Consider the following 22,971-nt stretch of genomic DNA (forward strand, 5'->3'; position numbering starts at 1 on the left):
ATTTCATATTTTTTTTCATGAAGCACTACTTATCAATGTCCTCAATAAGTAGTTAGTTAAGAAAGAGCAAAGTGTATTAAACTTGGGTATCTTACACTCAATGAATGAGGGCTTTCTAGATAAGATAGGAGAGTAAGGTTTAGAAGTGGCAATGAAGTTCCAAGTGACTGTCACCTCCTGGCATAGAGTTACAGACAAAGGAAGAATGACCAGCTTCTTTAGAGTGGGTTCTCCTAGGTGGGAACACAACTATTTGTATGATCTATAACTAGATGAACTGATCAATCTCAGTTGGTAATATCCTTTTTTTTTTTTGGTAAGGATTTAAAAAATTCTAGAACAGATGCATTGTTTTAACCATACACTGACAATTTCATGCCAAACATTTCCTGTGAGGTGCACACCATATATAGGAATCCATCTTTATCCTCCTTATTCTGATTGGCATTGGCTGTAAGAATTTCCTAATTATTTTGAGTTCACTCATGTTCATCTGATTAGGTACAAGGAATTTAGTTTTACCCATGACGGGAAACTGCTTCTCACCCTCCTATGGTTCTATTATCATCGGAATTTTGGTAGGATACTGCTCTCGGGAAGTAATACATCTTCTCCTCTTTGTTCAAGGGTGTGGTCCTGCTTGAAAATCTCTGACTGCATGATGGTGGAAGCTGTGCAGCAATGGACGGAGGGCCCCATGGGCTCTGGGAATAACCAGGGATCCAGACCTTAAAAATAAAGTTTAAAAAAAGGAGAAATGCTTCTCTTTTTTATAAGACATCCAGTTTATGGTATTTTGGTATAGCAACCTGCATGTACTAAGATACTGTTACTGTAGAGACAGAGAAAGAAAGAGAGAGAGAGAGGTTGTTTTGGGTCACAATTCTGGTCCAAGGTCAAAGGGTTGCATCTTGCTGCCCAGTGGCACAGGACATCACATGTTGAGAGACAGGAGGAATAACCATGTGTTGTTTCTTTCCCCCTTCCTAAAAAGTCACTTAGTATTCAATAATGGGGATTCTACTTGACAACTTTAGTGCTAATCGTCTCCCAGTCTCTAAAGTCCATTCTCAGATTGTTTCCATCTTCTTAATATCTCATAAGGACATTAAATTCCAACATGAGTTTCTGAGGCAAATAATATTTAAACCATAGAAGATAGGGACCAGGAACAAAATTATTTGAATTTCCACAGGCAATTTACATATAGCCAAGGTTGTGGACTGCTTTGTTTCAATACCTTTGTTATAAAGATGAAGGAACCGGGGCCAGCACTGTGGCATAAAGGGTAAAGCCGCTGCTGGCAGTGCCGACATCCCATATGGGCGCCAGTTCGAGTCCTATGCTCCACTTCCGATCCAGCTTTCTGCTATAGCCTGGGACAGCAGTGGAAGATGGCCCAAGCCCTTGGGCCCCTGCACCCACATGGGAAGACCCAGAGGAAGATCCTGGCTCCTGGCTTCAGATCAGCACAGCTCCAGCTGTTGCAGCCAACTGGGGAGTAAACCAGCGGGCAGAAGACCTCTCTCTCTCTCTCTCTGCCTCTCCTTCTCTCTCTGTGTAACTCAGACTCTGACTTTCAAATAATAAATAAAATAAATCTTAAAAAAAGTTAAAAAAATAAAAATAAAAAAATGAAGGAACTAAGTGAGATAACCATTTAAAGAGCAGAGGAAGGATTGCAACCCAGGTCTCCTGGCTCTGTGTGTTTCTCATTCCTCTGCATCATGTTGATTTGACCCAATGATTCATCCCACTCTCCTGACTTCATTTGGCTCTTTTCCTAACCTTAAGGCAATTCTCAAAGATAGCAAATCGTGATAAGCATGACCTTCATGTGGACCCACATGCTCATTTCCCAACACCCATATAAACTCATATGTCTTCTATTATGTCTGTAAGCTGCTTCACATTGATTGAGAACATTGCTTAATGGTGCCAGTTGGCATCACTATGCATTCATGCTATATAATCTCAACATGTCCTTGTATTGCATGGCCATCCTTATTTCACCTTCTTTGTTTCTTATCATGTCATCCAGATTGCCTGCTGCAGATATTTTTACTGCTTGAATCACCTGCCTTTTCACTGTCAATTAAATCATTCGAACTTGATGCTATCTATTCCCAAGCCTCTCTTCTATTTGAAATCATCTCTGTAGTTTCATCTATCCTCTTTACAATTTTTTCTTCTAAATTTTGTCTGTGATTAGATTTAACCTCCGCTTTTGTACTCTGGTGCACATTCTGTGTGCCTCTCCTTTCTCCAGGCATTTCTTCCCTGCTGTCTCTTCTCTTTTATATTAAAAGCTTGGGTCGTTCAGATCCTAAAAGCAATCTTTCCTTTAAGATGATAATCTAATTAAGCTACCAAGCACCATATATATTTTTCTTTCTCTGTTGAATTTTTCCATTGGCTGGTTTACAATACTGATGAGTTTTTCTACATGCTATATATGATCTGAACTCTACCATTCATTCACTTATTCTCTTTTTATATTTTGTTTTAATTGCCAAAATCCACAGTATTATTCACTGTCCTTACACTAAGTGTTGCTCCCCCTCTTCGTGGAGGAATGACACTAAACCCTGCCTAGGCTTCTTATACGAGTCACGGCACCATTATGTCGCTCCCCCTCTTCGTGGAGGAACGACACAGGACCCTGCGTTGTTCTTTCGTCTGCTCGGCCCTTCCCGGGTTTGCTGCTGGTTCTTCCCGGGTTGGTTACCGTCCCTTCCACCTCCGTGGAAGGGCGGTTCCCCCTGCCACTTTCCCCACTTCCGCGGGGGAGCGGCACACCGCCGGCCAGCTCTCTCAGGGGCTGCTCAGGTGTTCTTTCAGATAGATGTTCCCAGTGCATGTTGTCTCTCTCCTCCTTTATAGTCCTCTTCCACCAATCCCAACTCTGCTACCCACACGCCGAGTATGCTGCTCTCCTCCAATCAGGAGCAGGATCAGCTCCTGTAGGTCATCACTCAAGTTGGCGAGAGGCAGCTGCGTAGAAGTTGTTACTCCCTTCTCAGCGCCATATTGTGGGAGAGCAGATGCATAGAATAAGTCTTAATTCCAGTAACAGTCTAGTCCGAGTTGCTCCCCACACTAAAGATCTCTCTTTTTTTGAAACTTTGTTCTATTTATTTAGTATATTGCACTTCCCATTTCACTGTTTTCTGTCCTTTCTTCTCCCCCCACCTTAACTCTGTATCTGTATCCGTATCTCTATCTCTATCTCTCTCACCCTATCTCCCTTTCTGTGTCTCAGACTGTTTTGGCTCTGAATGTTCTAGTCATACCTCAGTACTTTAGGCTGGAGGGCTTATTAGTCAGTATGGCCATAGACCAAAAATACTGTTGTGATCAGTATTTCATGCCCCATCTTAGGTCAACTGAATCAGAATCTGCATTTAATAACATGCTCAAGTGATCTGTGTCCACACACAGCTTGAAAAGCATTGCTCTAAGGGTCTGTCCTTGGTCATTTTCTCTAACTTCTTTCTATTCTTCTCTCTGATCAAAAACTCCAACTGGGGCCGGCACTGTGGCGCAGTGGGTTAAAGCCATGGCCTGAAGCACCGGCAACCCATATGGGTGCTGGTTCTAGTCTCGGCTGCTCCTCTTCCGATCAAGCTCTCTGAACATGGGACTTCAGTTCCTATCAGTAAATGGGAATGATAGTAGTACCTAACATCAGATCCTGATAAAATGTCAAGCACAGTACTAGCATACATACAGTGGACCAAACTGGTGATGTTTCTGCAACTTCAAAGTTTCATTTCAGAGGGTAAAATAAACAATAACTGACTAAAAATAAATTTTTATATATAGAATCTTAGTTGATCAGCTATTTAAAGGCCCTCTAAGAAGGATAGAAGGAGTAGGGGCTGGCCCATCAATGCATTAAAGGCTAAGTGTCTCGTGAAGGGACAAAACATGCACAAAGGCTAGAAGAATAAAAACTGATATGATCACAGAATTAACACGTCCTTCAACAGAAGCACAGCAAGAAAATGAGATAAAATTGGGGGGGGGAGAGAGACAGAGAAAGAGAGAGAGAGAAGAGAGAGAGAGAGAGAGAGACCAGGCCTCATAAACCATAGCAAAAAGATTTTTTTTGTATTTGAGTTATAATGGGAAGCATAAGTATTAAAACATTTTACATAGACAAGCAGCATGGTTCAATTTTTCTTTCCAGAAAAATGTGGTGAAGAAAGAGAGAGAGGAAAAATGATGCCCTGACTGACGCTGGTAGGAATGAAATAACTGTGTTCAAATATTAGCATATGGACAGGTGAGCAATTATGTGCAAATTACATCTTCCAAAGGTACCAGCACCAATATAGTCCATCTTACGTATTCTTACAACATGATGTTGTCACTGTGAATGGGTAGAGTCTAGGTCTACTCCTCTTGAATTGAAGAGGGCTAATATTAAGCAGTAGTGATACCATGTGACTTCCCAGGCTAAGTCATAAAAGGCAATGCAGACATCATTCTGTGAGGAAGCCAGGCAGTATAAGGAAAAGCCTTGTGAGAAAATTCCAGCCACCACTCCAGTAGAGGAACCAGGTAATAGCCAAAATCAACATATTGACATTTGAGTAATTAAGACTGTGAATGATTCTAGCCTTCAGCCTTGAGACACTCTAGTTGATGCAGAGTACAGTAGAGACTCCACCTTGCTGATTCCTGTGAGTAAACTAAATGTTGTCATTAAGTCAATACATTTGGGAGAGGATGTTTCATAGCATCAGATAAATGAAAACAGAAAGTGCTAGCATTAATATCATGTTTGCTAATTGCCCACCCAATAGCTTCTTTCTCTCTCCTTCCTTCTAAATCCCAGTTTTTTTGTTTTTTTTTTTTTGAAACAGGAAAATACTCAGGTACGAAAACTTATTTCCCCAGATGCTTTGCAGCTAGGAGTTGACATATGATTCATTTCTGGCTAATGAAATATAAATGGACATTTACTGGTTAGTGTTTCTGGGAAAGCTATTTTAATCCTAACAAATAGGACCAGACTCAGTACATACCTTTTCCAATCACCTTTCTTATTTCACTGCCCAGAAACAGAGTGTATCGGGAACCATTTCACAACAATGAAGATAAAGGTCCAGCTTCATGGTGTACACTGTGCAGTTACACACAGCCCTGCCTTATAGTACTGCCCTATATAGTGTGTGTGTGTGTGTGTATATACACACTGCCCTACAGCCCTGCCCTATAGTACAATGCTCTGCAGTCACCATCTTGAGATTCTTAATGTTTGAACTAACCCTGCTGCCACCACTTTCATTTTTCACCGAACACCACAAATTACAAAGCTGGCCGTGATCTCACAGTAACAACAAATGGAAGCCAGACGAGTCAGTGTTCTTGCAGAATTAGTAGAGAAGAAGTTATGCTAGCTCGATTCTGCCCTTGGTGATGCTTGTCCTGTGAGAAAAAGAACCTGCTTTCTTCTTTAAGTTACTGCAGCAGAACTTGATGCAGATGATGTCCTTGTATTCATATTTATCCCTCTTTTCTCAGATTTGAAATAAAGAAGTTCCCCTTACTAGACTGCAGCAATCTTCATAAGAGCCAAGCCATTTCTCACTGAGTCATGTGTTCTTCCTGTAGCTTAAAACAGGGCTTACTTTCACAGGAGGCACCCACTAAACAGAAGTCTGCCCTCAAGGAAGGAGGCCAGTGGTCTCAGACATAGGAGGAAGTTATTCTATAAAAAGCACTAATTAAGGTGATAAAGCTAACACAGCCTTTACAGAGAGTGGGTCAAGGAAATTAGTCAATAAACACTTGGCAAATTTAACTGTTGAACAGTAACTAAATGTCCCTTCAGGCTTGCCATCAGCCCAAGAATGGCACTTTGGTATGTGGTTTTATCCAACAGCTTTAGTATACCTCTTTAGAGCTTGCTTAGGAATAGTCTGATGAATGCAACTATTTGCACTTGCCCCACTTGTTTTCTTCTGGATTCACAATATTTTGCTTCCTCATTTTTTTAGTTTTTAGTTTTTAACAGATTAAATATAGTACATAGATACAATTCTAAGATTAATGATTTCCCCCTTTTCTCCTTTGCTTTCTCCCACCCTCCCTCCTTAGTTCTTAGTTTTTGTTTAAAAAAAAAAAAGATAACTATGAAGACAGTAAAAAGATCAGTGGTTGCAGGGGCTAGGAGGGAGAAAGGATAAACAGGCAGAGCATTTTTTTTTTTAGGGCAGTGAAACAATTCTTGTATGATGATGGTGGATGCACCTCATTATATATCTGTCAAAACCCACACAATGGATAGCACTAACCGTGAACTCTAGTGTAAACTATGGACTCTGGGTGGTAATGATGTGTCAATGTAGGTTCATCAATTATAATAAATGCACAACTCTGATATGGGACATTGAAAAGGAGGTTGTGCATCAGGGAGCAGGAAGCATAGAAAAACTCTTATTTTCTGCTCATGTTCACTACAAATCTCACTGCTTGTAAAAATAAATTATATTTTTAAAAAGAAAATAAAGTTTATTAAGAATGAAAACTATTACAAAATTTTTCCACTCAATGCATCACTGTAAAAATATTTTACAAAATATATTTCTCTTGCTATATTTCTATTATTTTCTTTCTTGACTTTAGACAGATTGCATATTATTTCGTCAGTGACTTAACTTGAGGGACAGTTGGATAGAAGATTTTTGTTTTTTTTTTTTTTTTCAGGATTTAGTTATTTGAAAGAGTAGCACAGAGAGAGATGGAGAGGCGGAGAGAGAGGAAAGTTTTACATTCACTGGCTCACTCCCCAATTGGCTGCAATGGCCGGGGCTGCACGGATCCAAAGCCAGGAGCCAGGAGCTTCTTCCAGGTCTCCCACGTGGGTGCAGGGGCCCAAGGACTTGGGCCATCTTCCACTGCTTTCCCAGGCCACAGTAGAGAGCTGAATCAGAAGTGGAGCAGCCGGGACTCAAACTGGTAACTCTACGGGATGCTGGCACTGCAAGTGGCAGCTTTACCTGCTACACCACAGCGCTGGCCCCTGGACAGAAGTTTTAATTACTTGACCTTTGAAGTTGGACAAACTGAATGTGTTTGGAGCCTTAGTTTCCATATTTTTCAAATTAGGAGAAGAACCCCTATGTTATGGGATTGTTTGCAAGATCAATAAATGAAGAAATGTGAGGTTCCTTACACAGACTATGTACTGAACAAATATTAGTACAGTGGACTATTATTGATTCTGGCTACTCATTATACATTCTCTTTAAATTTGGTTACCACATCTCTATTTCCCTTTGGGACAGTATCACTGCCATTCTCAGACTACGTGCTTTTGTTGGCTCTGGCCACTCTCCAACTTCTGGTGGCACGTTGGACACAGTCCTGAGCCAATCAACCCATCACACTCTCCAGGCAAGGACAATTAACTTAGGGATCATCAAGTGACTAACTCAGGCCAAGGGGACACCACAAAACTTTCATTGAGATTTGCAGGACTCTTCTTGTGACTTGAAGATTGAGAATACATATAGTTGAGAGTTACTGTAGCCATTTTTATCATCAAAAGAGAAGCTGTCCAAGATTAGTGCCAGAGAGGAAAAAACAGCAGATAGCCTGGGAGAGAGAAACTGGGCCCTAATCATATCACCAAAGTTTCTGTTCCTGACTTTCAGTTACATGATCAAACCAACTCCCTTTTACTTCAGCCTGCAATGGGTAGTTTTCCACCTAAAACAAGAGTTCTAACTGACTCTGCTATTGTAACTGATGAAAATATATTAAAAATATATTTCCACATTGAAGGATATGATTGATGTAATATTTTAATTACTTATAATTCTACCAATCTGATAATTCTTTTTGAAGTTTGCACATTATCTCAGAAAAACAACAATAAAAGTGAATTTCCTCAATTGGGTAAAATGTGTATTTGAGAACCCTGTAAATAGTGTCATGTCAATGGAAGAAAATAAAATATATCCCATTCTTCCTAGGATGGGGAGCAAGATAAGGGTATTGTATTAATCAGAGCTCTACAGCAAAATAGAAATAATAGGACACAGGCGATTATGAAGATTGAGAGTTCCTGTGATCTGTGAAAGCCAGGAAAGCTGTGGTAAAACAATCTGAGTCTGAAGGTCTGAGAGCCAAGAAAGCTGATGTAGATTCCAATCCAAATGCAGGGGAAGATGGATGAGATGTCCCAGTTCAATAACGATTAGAAAAAAAGAGAGAGGCCGGCACCGTGGCTCACTTGGCTAATCCTCTGCCTGCAGCGCCAGCACCCCGGGTTCTAGTCCCGGTTGGGGTGCCGGATTCTGTCCCGGTTGCTCCTCTTCTAGTCCAGCTCTCTGCTGTGGCCTGGGAAGGCAGTGGAGGATGGCTCAAGTGCTTGGGCCCCTGCACCCCATGGGAGACCAGGAGGAAGCACCTGGCTCCTGGCTTCGGATCGGCACCGCGCCAGCCATGGCGGCCACTTGGGGAGTGAACCAGCAGAGGGAAGACCTTTCTCTCTGTCTCTCTCCCTCATTGTCTATAACTCTACCTGTCAAATAAAAAAAGGGGGGGGGAGAGAGAGATGAATTCTTCTTTCCTTGATCTTTTCTTTTATTCAGGACCTTAGTAGATTGAATAATGCCCCCTCACATTTGGGAGGACAATCTATTTCAAATGCTAACATCTCTAGAAACACCCTCACAGGTACATCCAGAAATAATGTTTGTTCTGGGCACCCTATGGTCCAGTCAAACTGACACATTACATTAACCATCACAGATGTCCACTCCTACCATTTCTGAACTGAATAACATTGTGCTGGAGGTTCTAATTTTAATAAGTCAAGAGAAAGAAATAGATTGGAAAGGAAGATAAAAATTTCTCTTTATACCAGATATATGATTGTTCATGTAATAATCCTAAACAATCTGCAAATAACACTCTATTGTTTGTTTGTCCCCCAAAGATTAATGTGGTGAAGGACTGGTCCCTAGTGTAATGATATGAGAAGGGACATGGAACCTTTAAAGAACAGGGCCAAGTGGGAGGTCTTTAGGTCACTGAGGGGTATGCTTTCAGAAATAACTATGGAATTACAATTTCTCTGGCTTCCTTTCTGCCTATGCAGCATGCACTCCTGCCATTTGCCATTGGGTCCTTCCCCAACTGGAGCTATGCTGTTTTGATGGACTTTGAACTTCCAAAACTTTCAGCTAAAAACAACTTCTTCTCTTCATAAGTAGTTTGCCTCATGTACTTTGTTATAGTAACAAAGGTACTAAAACTAAACATGAGTTAAGTTAGATGACAGAGTACAAAGTTAACCTACAAAAACCAATTGTGTTTCTCTATATTAGCAATAAACAGTTAGAAATTGAAATTGACATTTACAATTTACAGTAGCATAAAAATATGAAATGGTTACAGATAAATTTGATGAAAGATGTTCAAGACCTATATATTAAAGCTATAAAACACTGCTGAGAAAACTGAAAAAGACCTGAATAAAAAGAATGATATACAGTGTTCCTACACTGGAAGACTCAATGTTGTTACCTATTTTTTCCAAACTGATCTAAATGCTCAAGTCATCCTGGTAAAAATCATGGCAACCTACTTTGTAGAAATGACATGGTGATTTGTTTTTAAGATTTATTTATTTCAGACCAGGTATTGTGGCACAGAGTAAAGCTGCCATCTGCAATGCCAGCATCCCACATGAATGCCAGTTCAAGACCTGGCTGCTCCATTTTGAATCCAGTTCCCTACTAATATGCCTGGGAAACCAGTAGAGGATGGCTCAAGTGATTAGGCCCCTGCACCCATGTGGGAGATCTGGAAGAAGCTCCTGACTACTAGCTTAAGCCTGGCCCAGCCCCAGCCACTTCAGCCATTTGGGGAGTGAACCAGCAGATGGAAGATTCTTTCTCTCTCTCTCTCTCTCTCTCTCTCTCTCTCTCTCTTCTTTATGACACTCTGCAATTCAAATAAATAAATAAATAAATATTTACCAAAAAAAGAAAAATGTTTATTTTTTGAAAGGTAGAGTGATAGATAGAGGGGGCAAAACAAAGAGAAAGAGGTCATCTATCCACTAGTTCACTTCCCAAATGGCTGCAATGTCTAGGGCTGGTCCAGGCTGAAATCAGGATGCTGGAGCTCTATTGGGGTCTCCCACATGGATGACAGGGACCCAAGTACTTTGGTCATCTTCTGCTGCTTTCCCAGGCACATCATCAGGGAGCTAGATCAAAAGTAGAGCAGCCAAGATGCAAGCCAGCATTCCAATATGGATTGCAGGCATTGGAGATGGTAGGTTAGCTTGCTGCACCACAACACTGAGGCCCCAAGATGATTCTAAAATTTACATGAAAGTGTAAAATCTAAAATATATTGAACAACTTCAACAAAAAAGAACAAAGATAAAAGAGTATGTATGTGTGTGTATTTCTAAGGAAGTAATTTATAAGTATATAATTAATGGATAAAAGATGATAAATGTCTCTAAGAAAAACCAACACTTTACTAAATTTTGCAGTTCAAAATATTTTAGTTTGAATATGTTAATAGTAAACTAGAAGTTTTCATGAGCTTGAGAAATACCTGAATGTCTGATGAGGTATACAAATTACAGCACTGGCCCCACAACATCAATTTTTTAAAATATGTATTTACTTCAAAGGCAAGGTGACAGAAAGAAAAAGAGAGCCAGAGAGATCTTCCATACACTAGCTTACTTCCAAAATGGACACAACAGCCAGGCTTGGGCCAGGCTGAAGGCAGCAGTCAGGAACTCCAACCTGGCCTCCCATATGGGAGGTAGAAGACCAATATGTAGGCCATCTTCCATTGCCTTCCCAGGTGCATTAGCAGGAACCGAGATTGGTGGTAGAGCAGCCTGGGCTTGATCTGGTACTTTGATATGGAATACTGGCATTCCAAGAAGCAGCTTAACCTACTGTGCCATAATGCCAGTTCTCTACAGTAATTTTTTTTAGAAGTTCCACAAAACGCATTGAAATGAGAATCTACTAAAATCAACTTTAGTACCAGATCTGTCATTAACCAGCTAGTTGACTTTGGACAGGTAATTTTACCTCTGGGTGTTAGTCTTGACATTTTCAGAATGATGTTATTGAAGGGCTTTTTTGAGATCTATATCACAGATTCTATTATAGGTTTCTTTGTCAATAGTTCATTATTACTACATTTTGAGATAACTATCATTAATTTCACTCACTTTCTTTTGTAGAATCCAATTCCTCATAAATTATATATATATATATATTTATTAGAGAAAAAAGTAGCTTGTGATGACTATGGTTGTGTCTAATGAATTGGGGGCTCTAATATGGTCTTCCTTTCTTTTTTTTTAATATTTATTTATTTATTTGAAAGGCAGAGTTACAGAGAGGCAGAGGCAAAGAGAGAGAGAGAGCTATGCCACAGTGCCAACCCCATAGTCTTCCTTTCTAACATAAAGCACCAGTAAAGAAGGAATTTAGTGAGGCCAGTGTTGTGGTATAATGGGTAAGGCCTGTAATGCCAGCATCCTTTATAGGCTGCTGCACTTCCAATCTAGCTCTCTGCCAACGTGCCTGGGAAAGCAGCCGAGGATGGCCTAAGTGGTTGGACCCCTGCTACCCACGTGGGAAACCTGAATGAAGTTCCTGGCTCCTGGCTTCTACCTGGTCAAGCCCCAGCCATTGCAACCATTTAGGGAGTGAACCAGCAGATAGAAGATTCTCTCTCTCGCTCTCTCTCTCTTTCTCTCTCTTCTCTCTCTCTCTTTCACTCTGCCTTTCAAAAAATAAATCTTTTTTTTTTAAGTCATTTAGCATACATGTGTCTACCACTAGTTTATGGATACTTCTGGGTTTTTTTTTTTCCTTCTTTCTGCAGTCCTCCAGAATGTAGTCTTTTATGCATAAATACTACCATTATGTCTTTCTACTGATTTCCATAGCAGTATAGAATACTGAAGTACACACAGGTAAACAAAAATATTCAGTGATCTAAGCATAAACAATTAAAATCTACCAAACTACCCTTTCTCTTGACACATCTGAAAAGCTCCTTCCCATATTTTTGCAAGCCTAATTCCTTAATTAGTGGAAGAGCTAATGACTTCACAATGATCTTTTTAAAACCTTTAAGATTTATTTATCTAAATGGAGAGCTACAGAGAAAGAGGGAGACAGAAAGGAAGAGACAGAGGGTGGGAGAAGATCTCCCATCTATTGGTTTACTCCCCAAATGGCTGCAATGGCTAGAGTGGGACAAAGCTGAAGCCAAAAGCCTGGAATTCTATCTGGGACTCTCACATGGGTGGCAGGGGCCCAAGCACCCAGGCCATCTTCTGCTGCCCTCCCAGGTGCATTAGCAGAGAGCATGATTGGAAATGGAGCAGCCAGAACTCCAACTGGTGCCTATAAGGTTGGCCCACATCTCAGGCAGCATCTTAACTAGCTGTGCCACAATGCCAGCCCCCCTTTGTAAATTTTAATCGGAGAGACAGAGGGCAGGGGGCAGGGGTCACCTCTGCTGGTTCACTTCCCAAATGCCTGCAGTGGCTAGCTCAGAAGCCAGGAGACAGGAATTTCTATGGTTCAGGTCTCCCAAGTAGGTGGCAGGAACCCGATTAGTTGAGCCATGATTGTTGTCTCCCAGGGTCTGCATTAGCAGGAAACTAATCAAGAGAAGATCCAGGACTCCAACCCTGACACACATGGGATTCAGGCATTCCCATCAGCTTTAACTGCTTCACCAAATATCCAGCCCTCTTATAATGATCTTAATCCAAAAAGAGCCCTGCTTAACTTATCTCTTTTTAGTTTATAAAGCCAGGATTTAAAAAGACAAGTCACATGAACAAAACTCTGCAAAATTTTAGAAGATACTTTGTCTTTTAGCATTTAAAGCTATCTTATTCTGCCCAAGACAGGTCCCACATGGAAGATCCCCCCACAAAAGGCTCCACATTGTTTCCTACTTTGTAATTCCAGAAAGCACCATTAGTCCAAATAATGTACTAATCTTTAGTAGTATATGTGAGGCCATTCTGAGGTATAAGCTTCACATAGTTAAAGAAAATTCCAGATGTAGTCTCATGTTATACCATTACCTTAACACAGGTTTAAAGAATTAGACTACGAAAACCTTGAGACCACCATGACCACAACCCTAGCAATAAAGTAAACTCCCTTTCAGGCCCTTTAGTTCTGACCCAACTCTATTTCCTTTAGTTTGAAGTACAAGCTAGTTTTGATGACCAGCTTGGTTTGTGCATCCTAAATGTTGCCTTTTGTAAACCTTGTAAAACTTGTGATAACCCATTCCAGCTGAGCCTCCACATCTATGTGCAACTCTGTTACTGTTTTCTGTATCTGTTCTTTTTATAGTTCTTCCTGTCCTTGCTCTTTCCTAATCAATATGGTTTTCTCTTAAGTTTCCCCCTAAACCCTTAAACTTTCTATTTCACAGACATTTTCATTAAGGCTCCAATTTAACTACACACTGTAAAATCATTCAGACTTTTGAACAGAAGTGTGAATTTTGTCGACTTCAAATGATCCACTCTGAATCTTTGACTACATGCTGTTGAAAATTAGCAATAAGTAAAGAAGTAAATAAATAAGTTACTTACACCCAAATTCTCAAATCTGTTGCTTTTTTCAGTTGAAACCTCCCAAATTCAGACAGTTTTGAAATACTGTAAAATAATAGTGTCTATTAGTCTCATCTTTCCTTCCATAGTCATCATAACCCAGTGAAACCTATTCTAATGAGCAGAACAAGCAAATGTCATAGGTTCACAGTCTGTGGTAGATAGTAGTAATGTGGAGAAATGCATAAAATGACCACTTGTGGACAATGTGTAGATGTAAAATGGTATTGAGTGAATCTAAAAAGCTAAAATTATTAACACTATCATTGTGTTCTCTCTAGGTCTCTATGAGAATGAACATTTAATATGGTGGAGGTGTTGCTGAAGTCTACACTGATTACTATAAATTAAATTTTCAAAGGTGATTTTGGTAATGTTTTATTGGTTTTGGAATGTGTAAACATTTTTTCATTAAAAAATACAACTTGACATCTGTGAGTTCTATTTCACACTCAAAAACAAAGTCAGCTGCTGTCTGGTCACGGCAGAACTTTTATTTGACACTTTGAAATACTTGGCTTAAACTGAACTAGTGTGTTGTCCAACAAAAATCAAAAGAGCATGAAAAGCAATGGGGTAATGAAATTTGGTAAGAGCAAAACATTCTCAGTTCAACTGTTTTGTTTCATAATTTAAGAATACAAAAGCAATAAACTGTAAAACTATACTATACTAAACTATCACTAAATTCTATGATTATACAGTAAATGTCAATCTGTCATTTCTTCAAGAAAAATGTAAATGTTTTATATTTAGACTAAAGAAACTAAAGTTAATATAACAAACATTTTAGTTGAATTAATACATTTTACTATTCAGATTTCCATCATCCTCTTAATATACGACTGCTCTTTTATAATTATCTTTTACTTAATGTCTCCATTTTCTTAAATTTAGTTCTGTTTCTATGGTAGGTGTAAGGGAGACATCCTATCATTCATTGTATTATCTCCTTCTCCAATCCTGCTTCTTTTGTTTTCTTGATCTATGCCCTTCATGTCAAACTCTACACTCCCTTTCTTTTTTTTTTTTTTTTTTTTTTTTTTTTTTTTTTTGACAGGCAGAGTGGACAGTGAGAGAGAGAGACAGAGAGAAAGGTCTTCCTTTTTGCCATTGGTTCACCCTCCAATGGCCGCCACAGCTGGTGCGCTGCGGCTGGCGCACTGCGCTGATCTGAAGGCAGGAGCCAGGTGCTTCTCCTGGTCTCCCATGGGGTGCAGGGCCCAAGCACTTGGGCCATCCTCCACTGCACAGAGGGGCAACCGGGAAAGAATCCAGCGCCCCAACCAGGACTAGAAGCCGGTGTGCCGGCGCTGCTAGGTGGAGGGTTAGCCTATTGAGCCACGGCACTGGCCAACTCCCTTTCTCTTATCCACAATCTACTACCCTCCTGGGAACATCTCCCTAATTCTTTTGCTCCCATAAGAATCTCTAACCAAAAATGAGTAGGGAGCAGAATTTACTATATATATCAAAAAACAGGAATACATGGAAGATCACTACAAATAACTTAAAAATGAATATTTGAAAAAATCTATAATGTGGAGAATTTTAAAAAGATGCAGGTTTGCTTGTGGGTTTTTTGTTGTTGTTGTTGTTGTTTTTGTATTTAAAAGCAAGATTATTTAAGTCAGAGAACTCCAGCCAGAGTTGCCTGGAGGGGGCGTCAAGAGAGGAAACATCCAAAGGGTCTGGTGATTAGTGGGGTTTTGAAGCACAATTTTGGGGAAGAAAAAACACTTGACAATCGGCTTGACATTCAGCTAGAAGACGAGGACAAACCCATCAGAAGACCTGATCTGTGATGGGATAGGTAGCTTGTTTTTACAGTAAACTGTGAGCTCAGAAGGATGGGATTGCCATGCCTTTGCTATTCTTGTGGTAAAACTGGAAGCTCTCAAGGAGTGGGGCAGACACCTTGCTAAAGATAACTTTTGGGGAAAGCAAGAATTCTGCACCATCAACTTCCACCAGAACCAACCTGAAAGACCCAGTTTCTTAAACAAAGTCAGCAGCATGAAAACTAAAAATATGAAGTGATCTCTACGTTAAAAAGACTTGAGAATAAGAACATATAAATGTAATATATTGACTACAAATTATCATTCAATAAACCAAGAAATAAAATTTTTTAAAGATTTATTTATTTGCAAGTCAGAACCACAGAGACAGAGAGATAGAGAAATCTTCCATCCACTGGTTAACTCCCCATATGGTGGCAACAGCCAGCATCGGGCCAGGCCGAAGCCAGACCTGGAGCTTCTTCCAGGTCTCCTACAGAGTAGCAGGAGGCCCATGAACTTGGGCCATCTTTCCTTGCTTTTCCCAGGCAATTAGCAGGGAGCTGGATCAGAAGTGGAGCAGCCAGGACACACCAGTGCCCATATGGGATGTCTGGATCTCAGGCAGCGGCTTTTCTGGCAATGCCACAACACCGGCTGCCAAGAAATAAGCCAGAGAGACAGATATCATGTTTTTCCTGATCTGTGGTAACTAATAGAGTACCTAAAATGTAATGCATTGGAGTGAAATAGACATTTTGAGATTCGATGTTTACAGCCCTTGGCTCTACTGTTGCAGAAGTGTTTTTGTTTTGTTTTGTTTTGTTTTGTTTGACAGGCAGAATGGACAGTGAGAGAGATAGAGACAGAGAAAAGTCTTCCTTTTGCTGTTGGTTCACCCTCCAATGGTCGCTGTGGCCGGCGCATCGCGCTGATCTGAAGCCAGGAGCCAGATGCTTCTCCTGGTCTCCCATTCGGGTGCAGAGCCCAAGGACCTGGGCCATCCTCCACTGCACTCCCGGGCCTTAGCAGAGAGCTGGCCTGGAAGAGGGGCAACCGGGACAGAATCCGGCACCCCGACCGGGACTAGAACCCGGTGTGCCAGCGCTGCAAGGCGGAGGATTAGCCTATTGAGCCACGGTGCCGGCCAGAAGTGTTTTTTTTTCTTGATACTATTTGTTGAACTCTTTACTTATTATAGACTTAATCTTATGAGTATAAAGTAAACTCAAAATAGATCTTTGTAAAAATTAAGAGTGGGAATAGAATAGGGAGGAGGAAGAAGGGTAGGAGCATGCGTGGGAGTGAGAGTAGGAAGCAGAGTATCACTATGTTCCTAAATCTCTATATATGAAATACATGAAATTTGTATACCTAAATAAAATGTTAAAAAATTTTAAAATGTAGAAATTTTGAGATAGCCAAGAACATTTTAATGTGGTTTGGATATTTGCGAATAGAAAAATAATATCAAGTAATTATGAATTTATTTATTAGGTATAAAATGGCATTAAATTTATGTTTTCCTGAAAGTCCATGTTTTTTGGAGATTCATCTTGAATATGTAAAAGTGAAATGAGAGGATTTCTGAGTTTGTTTTTAAAGATTTAACAAAGAGAGGCCGGTGTTGAGGCTTAAGCAGTTAAGCCGCTGCCTACAATGCCAGCATCCCATATGGGTGTTGGTTTGAGTACCAGCTGCTCTACTTCTGATCCAGCTCTGTGCTAATGTACCTGGCAAAGCAGCAGATGATGGTCCAAGTGCTTGGGCCCCTGCATCCACATGGGAGACTCCGAAGAAGCTCCTGGCTCCTGGCTTCAGCCTGGCCATTGCAGCCATTTGGGGGGTGAACCAATGGATAATCCCTCTCTCTCTCTCTCACTTTACCTTTCAAATAAATAAAATAAATCTTAAATATATGTGTATATATATATATATATCTCAAAGAAAAAGAGACCAAGCATGTATGGCACAATCTTAATCATTGTTGAATCCTGATAAATATGGGGGATTCACTATGTTATACTCCACCTTGGCATTTAAAATTTTTCATTTCATTCGATTTTCAAATTAAAGAATAAATAACATATTCCTGTTCCCAGGACTCTTGGTAAATACTAAACCTTAGAAATTTTTATCTGAGCCGGCGCTGTGGCACAGTGGGGTAAAGCCCCGGCATGAAGCGCCAGCATCCCATATGGGCTCGGGTTGTAGTCCCGGCTGCTCCTCTTCTGATCCAGATCTCTGCTATGGCCTGGGAAAGCAGTAGAAGATGGCCCAAGTCCTTGGACTCCTACACCCACATGGGAGACCCGGAAGAAGCCCCTGGCTCCTGGCTCCTGGCTTCAGATTGGCGCAGCTCTGGCCATTGCAGCCATCTGGGGAGTGAACCAGAGGATGGAAGACCTTTCTCTCTGTCTCTACCTCTCTCTGTAACTCTGTCTTTCAAATAAATAAAATAAAATCCAAAAAAAAAAAGAAATTTTTATCTGAACCTATGAAATGCAAAAATAGGTTCAGATAAAAATTTCTCCAAAAACAAAAGAAAGAAAATTTTTATTTGAGTGTCTTCTTCATTCAAAAGCCAATCTAATACATTTCTGGGTATCCTTGATTCCTTCTTAGAGTCTCACTCTTTGTCTCCTGGATACATCTAACCCTCAAGTGTCTTTATTTTCCATCTCACAGCATTTGGGATATGCTGTGTTATTCTGACAATATTCAGAGAATAAGATATCCTTAAACAAAATGACTCAGCCAGGTATTTACTTAAACAAAACTATTATTGATTCCTACAACTTCATTGACTTTCCCTTATCCCACAGGCAGAACTCATTATTCTCTGCTTTATATTTTCATGAAATTTTAAAATGAAATATAGTGGAGCCTTGAAACTATATGTTATCATTTTACTCTCTATCATTGTACACCAGTAAACTATAAGATCTTTAAAGGCAGAGACAGTGATGGTAAAATTTATGTGTGAACTTGACCATGCCATGAAGTGTTCAGATACTTAGTCAGACAACATCATGAGTGTTCCCAGTAGGCTGTTTTTAGATCCTATTAATGTTTGAATCTGTAGATTGAGCAAGCCAGTGGGTGTGACTCACCTAATCTGTTGAAGGCCTGAATAGAACTAAAAAGGCTGACCCTCCCCAAAATGAGACAGAATTTCTTCCTGCTCGGTAGCTGTTGAACTGGGACATTGGCTTTTTCCTGTCTTCATGCTCCAACTGCAGTGTCAGCTTTTCCTGGATTTTGATCCTGCCAGCAAATGGATTACAAACACACCATGAACTTTACTGGTTCTCAGGCTTTTGGACCCAGACTGAAACTACACCATAGGCTCTCCTGAGCCTCCTGCTTCCCAACTCATTTTGCAAATCTTGGTGCCTGGCCAACTTCCATAATTACTTGAATTAAATACAATTGAAATGAATCTCTTTATACAACAGTACTTCAAAGAATTTGTTAAAAATGAGATTAATAAGTAAATTTGGGACAGAGTTCAATCTAGTGGTTAAAATACTTACATAACGGGGCCGGCACTGTGGCATAACTATAAAACCACCACCTGCAGTGCCCATATAGGTGCCAGTTCGAGTCCTGGCTGCTCCACTTCTGATCCAGCTCTTTGCTATGGCCTGGGATAGCAGTAGAAGACGGCCTGAATCCTTGGGCCCCTACAACTGCATGGGAGACCTGGAAGAAGCTCTTGGCTCCTGGATTCTGATCAGTGCAGCTCCGACCATTGTGGTCAGTTGGGGAGTGCACCAGAAGATGGAAGACCTCTCTCTCTCCCTCTCTCTCTCTCTCTCTCTCTGTCTTTCCTCTCTCCGTGTAACTCTGAGTTTCAAATAAATAAATAAATCTTTAAAGAAAAATGCTTACATACCATTTCAGAGAGCCTGAGTTCAATTCCTGGCTCATGGCTAATTCATATTCTGGGAGGTAGCTGTAATGGCTCAAGCAATTGCCACCTATGAGAGAGACCTGGACTGTGTTCTCCAGCTCCCAGCTTTGGCCCAACCCAGAATCAGGCATTGCAAGTGTTTATGACGTTAAACAGCAGATGGGAGCTGTCTGTATCTCAAATAAATAAAAAAGTTTTTAAAGGTAAGTATACTTTGGTCCAGAAAACTTCTGAAATTCATGCACAGTTTTTGAATACTACACATTTTCTATGAACTCTTTACCTTGCAAAAAGGTTGTAGACACATTCTTTTGGTTTTATTTCCATGGAGAACCCTCACCAAAACAAAGACCACATCTTATGTATTTCCTGGCATAATCTTAACAAACAATAAATGCTTCTTTTAATTTGCTGAATGAATTAGAACTTTACTACACTACTTTTATAGTGTCCTAAGTATAAAGACTTAAATATCACTATTTATTTACTTTTATTTATGAAAAAGAAAAACTTAGATTTGAGAAAAAAGTTGGACTCTACATTGGTGTGAGAAAAACATACTGACTGTTTACAAAGGCAACTAGAAAGTTAGTCATCTAAAAGAAGGAAACTATCAAACTATACCAGAATTGAACTAGTTTCCATATTTTATTAGTACATACTTTAAATATGTCCACAAATCCATCATATTATCAATTTGGATCTTAACTTTTTCATCATGGATTACAAAGCTGGCTTATCTTCAAGTGTCTCCTTTGTCTTTCACTCCTTTAATCTTTCCTAGTAGCACCTTTAGGTTAATATTCCTTGTGTATCTTGTCCCCAGATTTTCAGCAGTTTTCCACTACCTATACCCTTTATTCTAGTATTCAAGTTACTCACCATCTGATCCTAAGTTGCTTTTCAGTCTTGTCTGTCACCAATCTCTCAATCAAACCCTCTATTATTCCTACTTATGTTGGTTAATGAACACTTCTTTAGTACACACTGCACTAAATTTACTTCAGTTCTTAAAATGTCTTCCTCCTTGCTCTTAGCAAGTCTAAATTCTTTAATGGAATAGTGGTAAAAACATGAAATCTGGAGTTGGGAAATCTTGGTTCTAGTCTTTTTCCATACTACCATGTTGTGTAATGTGGGGCAATTTAGTCAACTGATTTTTCTGGATTTCAGTTTTCTTATCTGAATGATAACTGGGATAAACAAAATGATTCCAACTTATTTTTTCAATTAAAAATGTTATGACTTCCTCACCTTTACAGACAGCTTTTGTCATTAATTCAATGAACAGTTCTTGAGTGCTTCTTATGAGTAATAAACATCTACTCTATGAAGTCAACTGTAACTCCCATCACCTTATGCCTAATAGCTAGACTTGCTGACTCAAGTATACTATCTATGCCATTCATTTCATACATGTTATTTTTAAGGTGAAGCATCTCAAATACAATATAAACTCCCTAATAATAGAAATGCATGCATCTGCGTATCATTAAAAGATAAAGTTCTCAAACTTTGAAGGATATCATCTGAGACACCTGCTGAATAAAGTACTGATTCCCAAGCCTTCCATCCATCCCCTTCTAATTTCAATTCAGTAACTGGTGATCTACATTGTAATAAGGACCCACTTCCGCACCCTGTGATTCTGGTTTAGGTGTTACAGGGAACATACTTGGGAACAAAAACCTGCTCTACCTGTGCATAGCACATTTTCTTGCCTACCCTTAGTATGGGCTCAAAAAAATATTTAATTTTTTTATGTCCAAGGGATAATATACATACATTGGTTAAAATCTAAAATAGAAAATGGTTCATGAGGAATGGTTAATTCCAAAATAGTCTGGCATATTATAAAAAATAATACCCATGGGCCGGCACTGTGGCACAGCAGGTTAAAGCCCTGGCGTGAACCGCCAGCATACCATATGGGCGCCGGTTCTAGTCCCAGCTGCTCCTCTTCCAATCCAGCTCTCTACTATGGCCTGGGATGCCAGTAGAAGTCCTTGGGCCCCTGCACCCATGTGGGAGACTGGAAGAAGCTCCTGGCTTCGGATCAGCACAGCTCTGGCCATTGCAACCATCTGGGGAGTGAACCAGTGGATGGAAGACCTTTCTCTCTGTCTCTACCTCTCTCTCTAATTCTGTCATTCAAATAAATAAAAATTTAAAAATAATACCCAGGAGGGAAGAAGAGAGAGAAAAACATATACAAAACCAAAGAGCCCGCACATGGTACTGACTGATGAATGAGCTACAAATATAATCGATGTCAGATGAAACCCGTAACTCTGGTGTAAAGAAGACTAAATGTCAGAATGAACTGATGCTTCAGAAGATGCTGTTTAGCTAAGTACAGAGAAAGTGTTCAGACTCCTGCACAGCTTAGATGGAGACAAAAGCAAACCCTTCAAAATCTCATTCTTTGCTCCAAGGAAAACACATTAAAGAAGGGAAAACTAAACTAACATCCTAAGGAGGGGGATTAAAAAAAAAAACAAGTAATGGTAACTTTGAGGGGATTAGTATCTCTGGCTCTAGAGTCATTTGAAGATTCAGGGTCAATAATCTTTGAGGAAATATTTTAAAAAATGAGAAATACCAAAGTTTAGCAAATGTGATATCTTGATTTTGAAAGAAGAAAAGAGGTAGATTTTGAAAACAAGAGATTTGACCTTGAGCTCATTCAAGATTTTAGTCTAGATTAAGAAGTTTGTCTGCATTTAGAGATGGAACAGAAGAAAACTTTGGAGCTAGTTTACGTGTGCTGATCCTAATGCCAAGCTACTTGTTTGCTGCTATGATAGAGTATAAGATGCTGATAGAAGTTACTACTTCAGCAAGGCACTTGACAAATCAGTGATATTCCTTTGGATAAGATTTTCTTTTTTAAGTAGTTCTATGAGGTCAATTCAGAGTTAGTTGACTCGTTTTTTTCTCAGACATGATTAACAAGTGAGGTTTTGGTGGGGAGTGGTGATTTGCATTCATTCAACAAATATTTATTACACATTTTACATATACTTGGAATGGCTCTAGGCAGTAGGAATCTAATGATGAATAAACCAAAGTCCCTGCTCTCAAGGGACTTAGTTCAGGAAGAAAGACAACAGATGATAAACAATTACAGTCTATGTCAATTTGTGGTTAAAAAAAAAGTTAAAGGTGAAAAATGTAATTGAGGAATGTTTCTTTTAAAGGTTGGTCAGAGTGATTGACAGGATCTAGTGAAAACTAAGCACAGAACTGAAGGAGGGGTGGAATTACCTAGGGGAAGACTATTAAGGATAACAGGACAGAAAGTAAATGGGCCTAAAAGGGAAGCATGCTTGGACAACAGGCTATCTGACAGGGAGAACAATGGTCCTGCAAAGAGGTTCTTGCCCTAATTCCTAAAATCTATGAATTTGGGATATTACATGTAAGGGAACGGTACAGATGGAATTAATGCCTCAGCTCTCAACATAAAGAGATTATCCTGGATTATAAAAGTGGGGCCAATCTAACCATGTGAGCCCTTAAAAGCAGAGAACTTTCTCTGGCTGCAATAAAAGAGATTCAGCAGAAGAAATCAGAGATTCCAGTTATGAGAATTGCCCCGGCCCGCGGGGTAATCA

General features: G+C 39.9%; 1 pseudogene; it reads right to left on the minus strand.

Moving 5' to 3' along the window:
- Window positions 1–353: 353 nt before the first annotated feature.
- Window positions 354–660, minus strand: LOC127482836 (microtubule-associated protein 1 light chain 3 beta 2 pseudogene; annotated as a pseudogene).
- Window positions 661–22,971: the final 22,311 nt, after the last annotated feature.

This window comes from Oryctolagus cuniculus, chromosome 4, assembly GCF_051225735.1.
Source record: "Oryctolagus cuniculus isolate XC-2025 breed Fujian yellow rabbit chromosome 4, ASM5122573v1, whole genome shotgun sequence".
Taxonomy (NCBI): Eukaryota; Metazoa; Chordata; class Mammalia; order Lagomorpha; family Leporidae; genus Oryctolagus; species Oryctolagus cuniculus.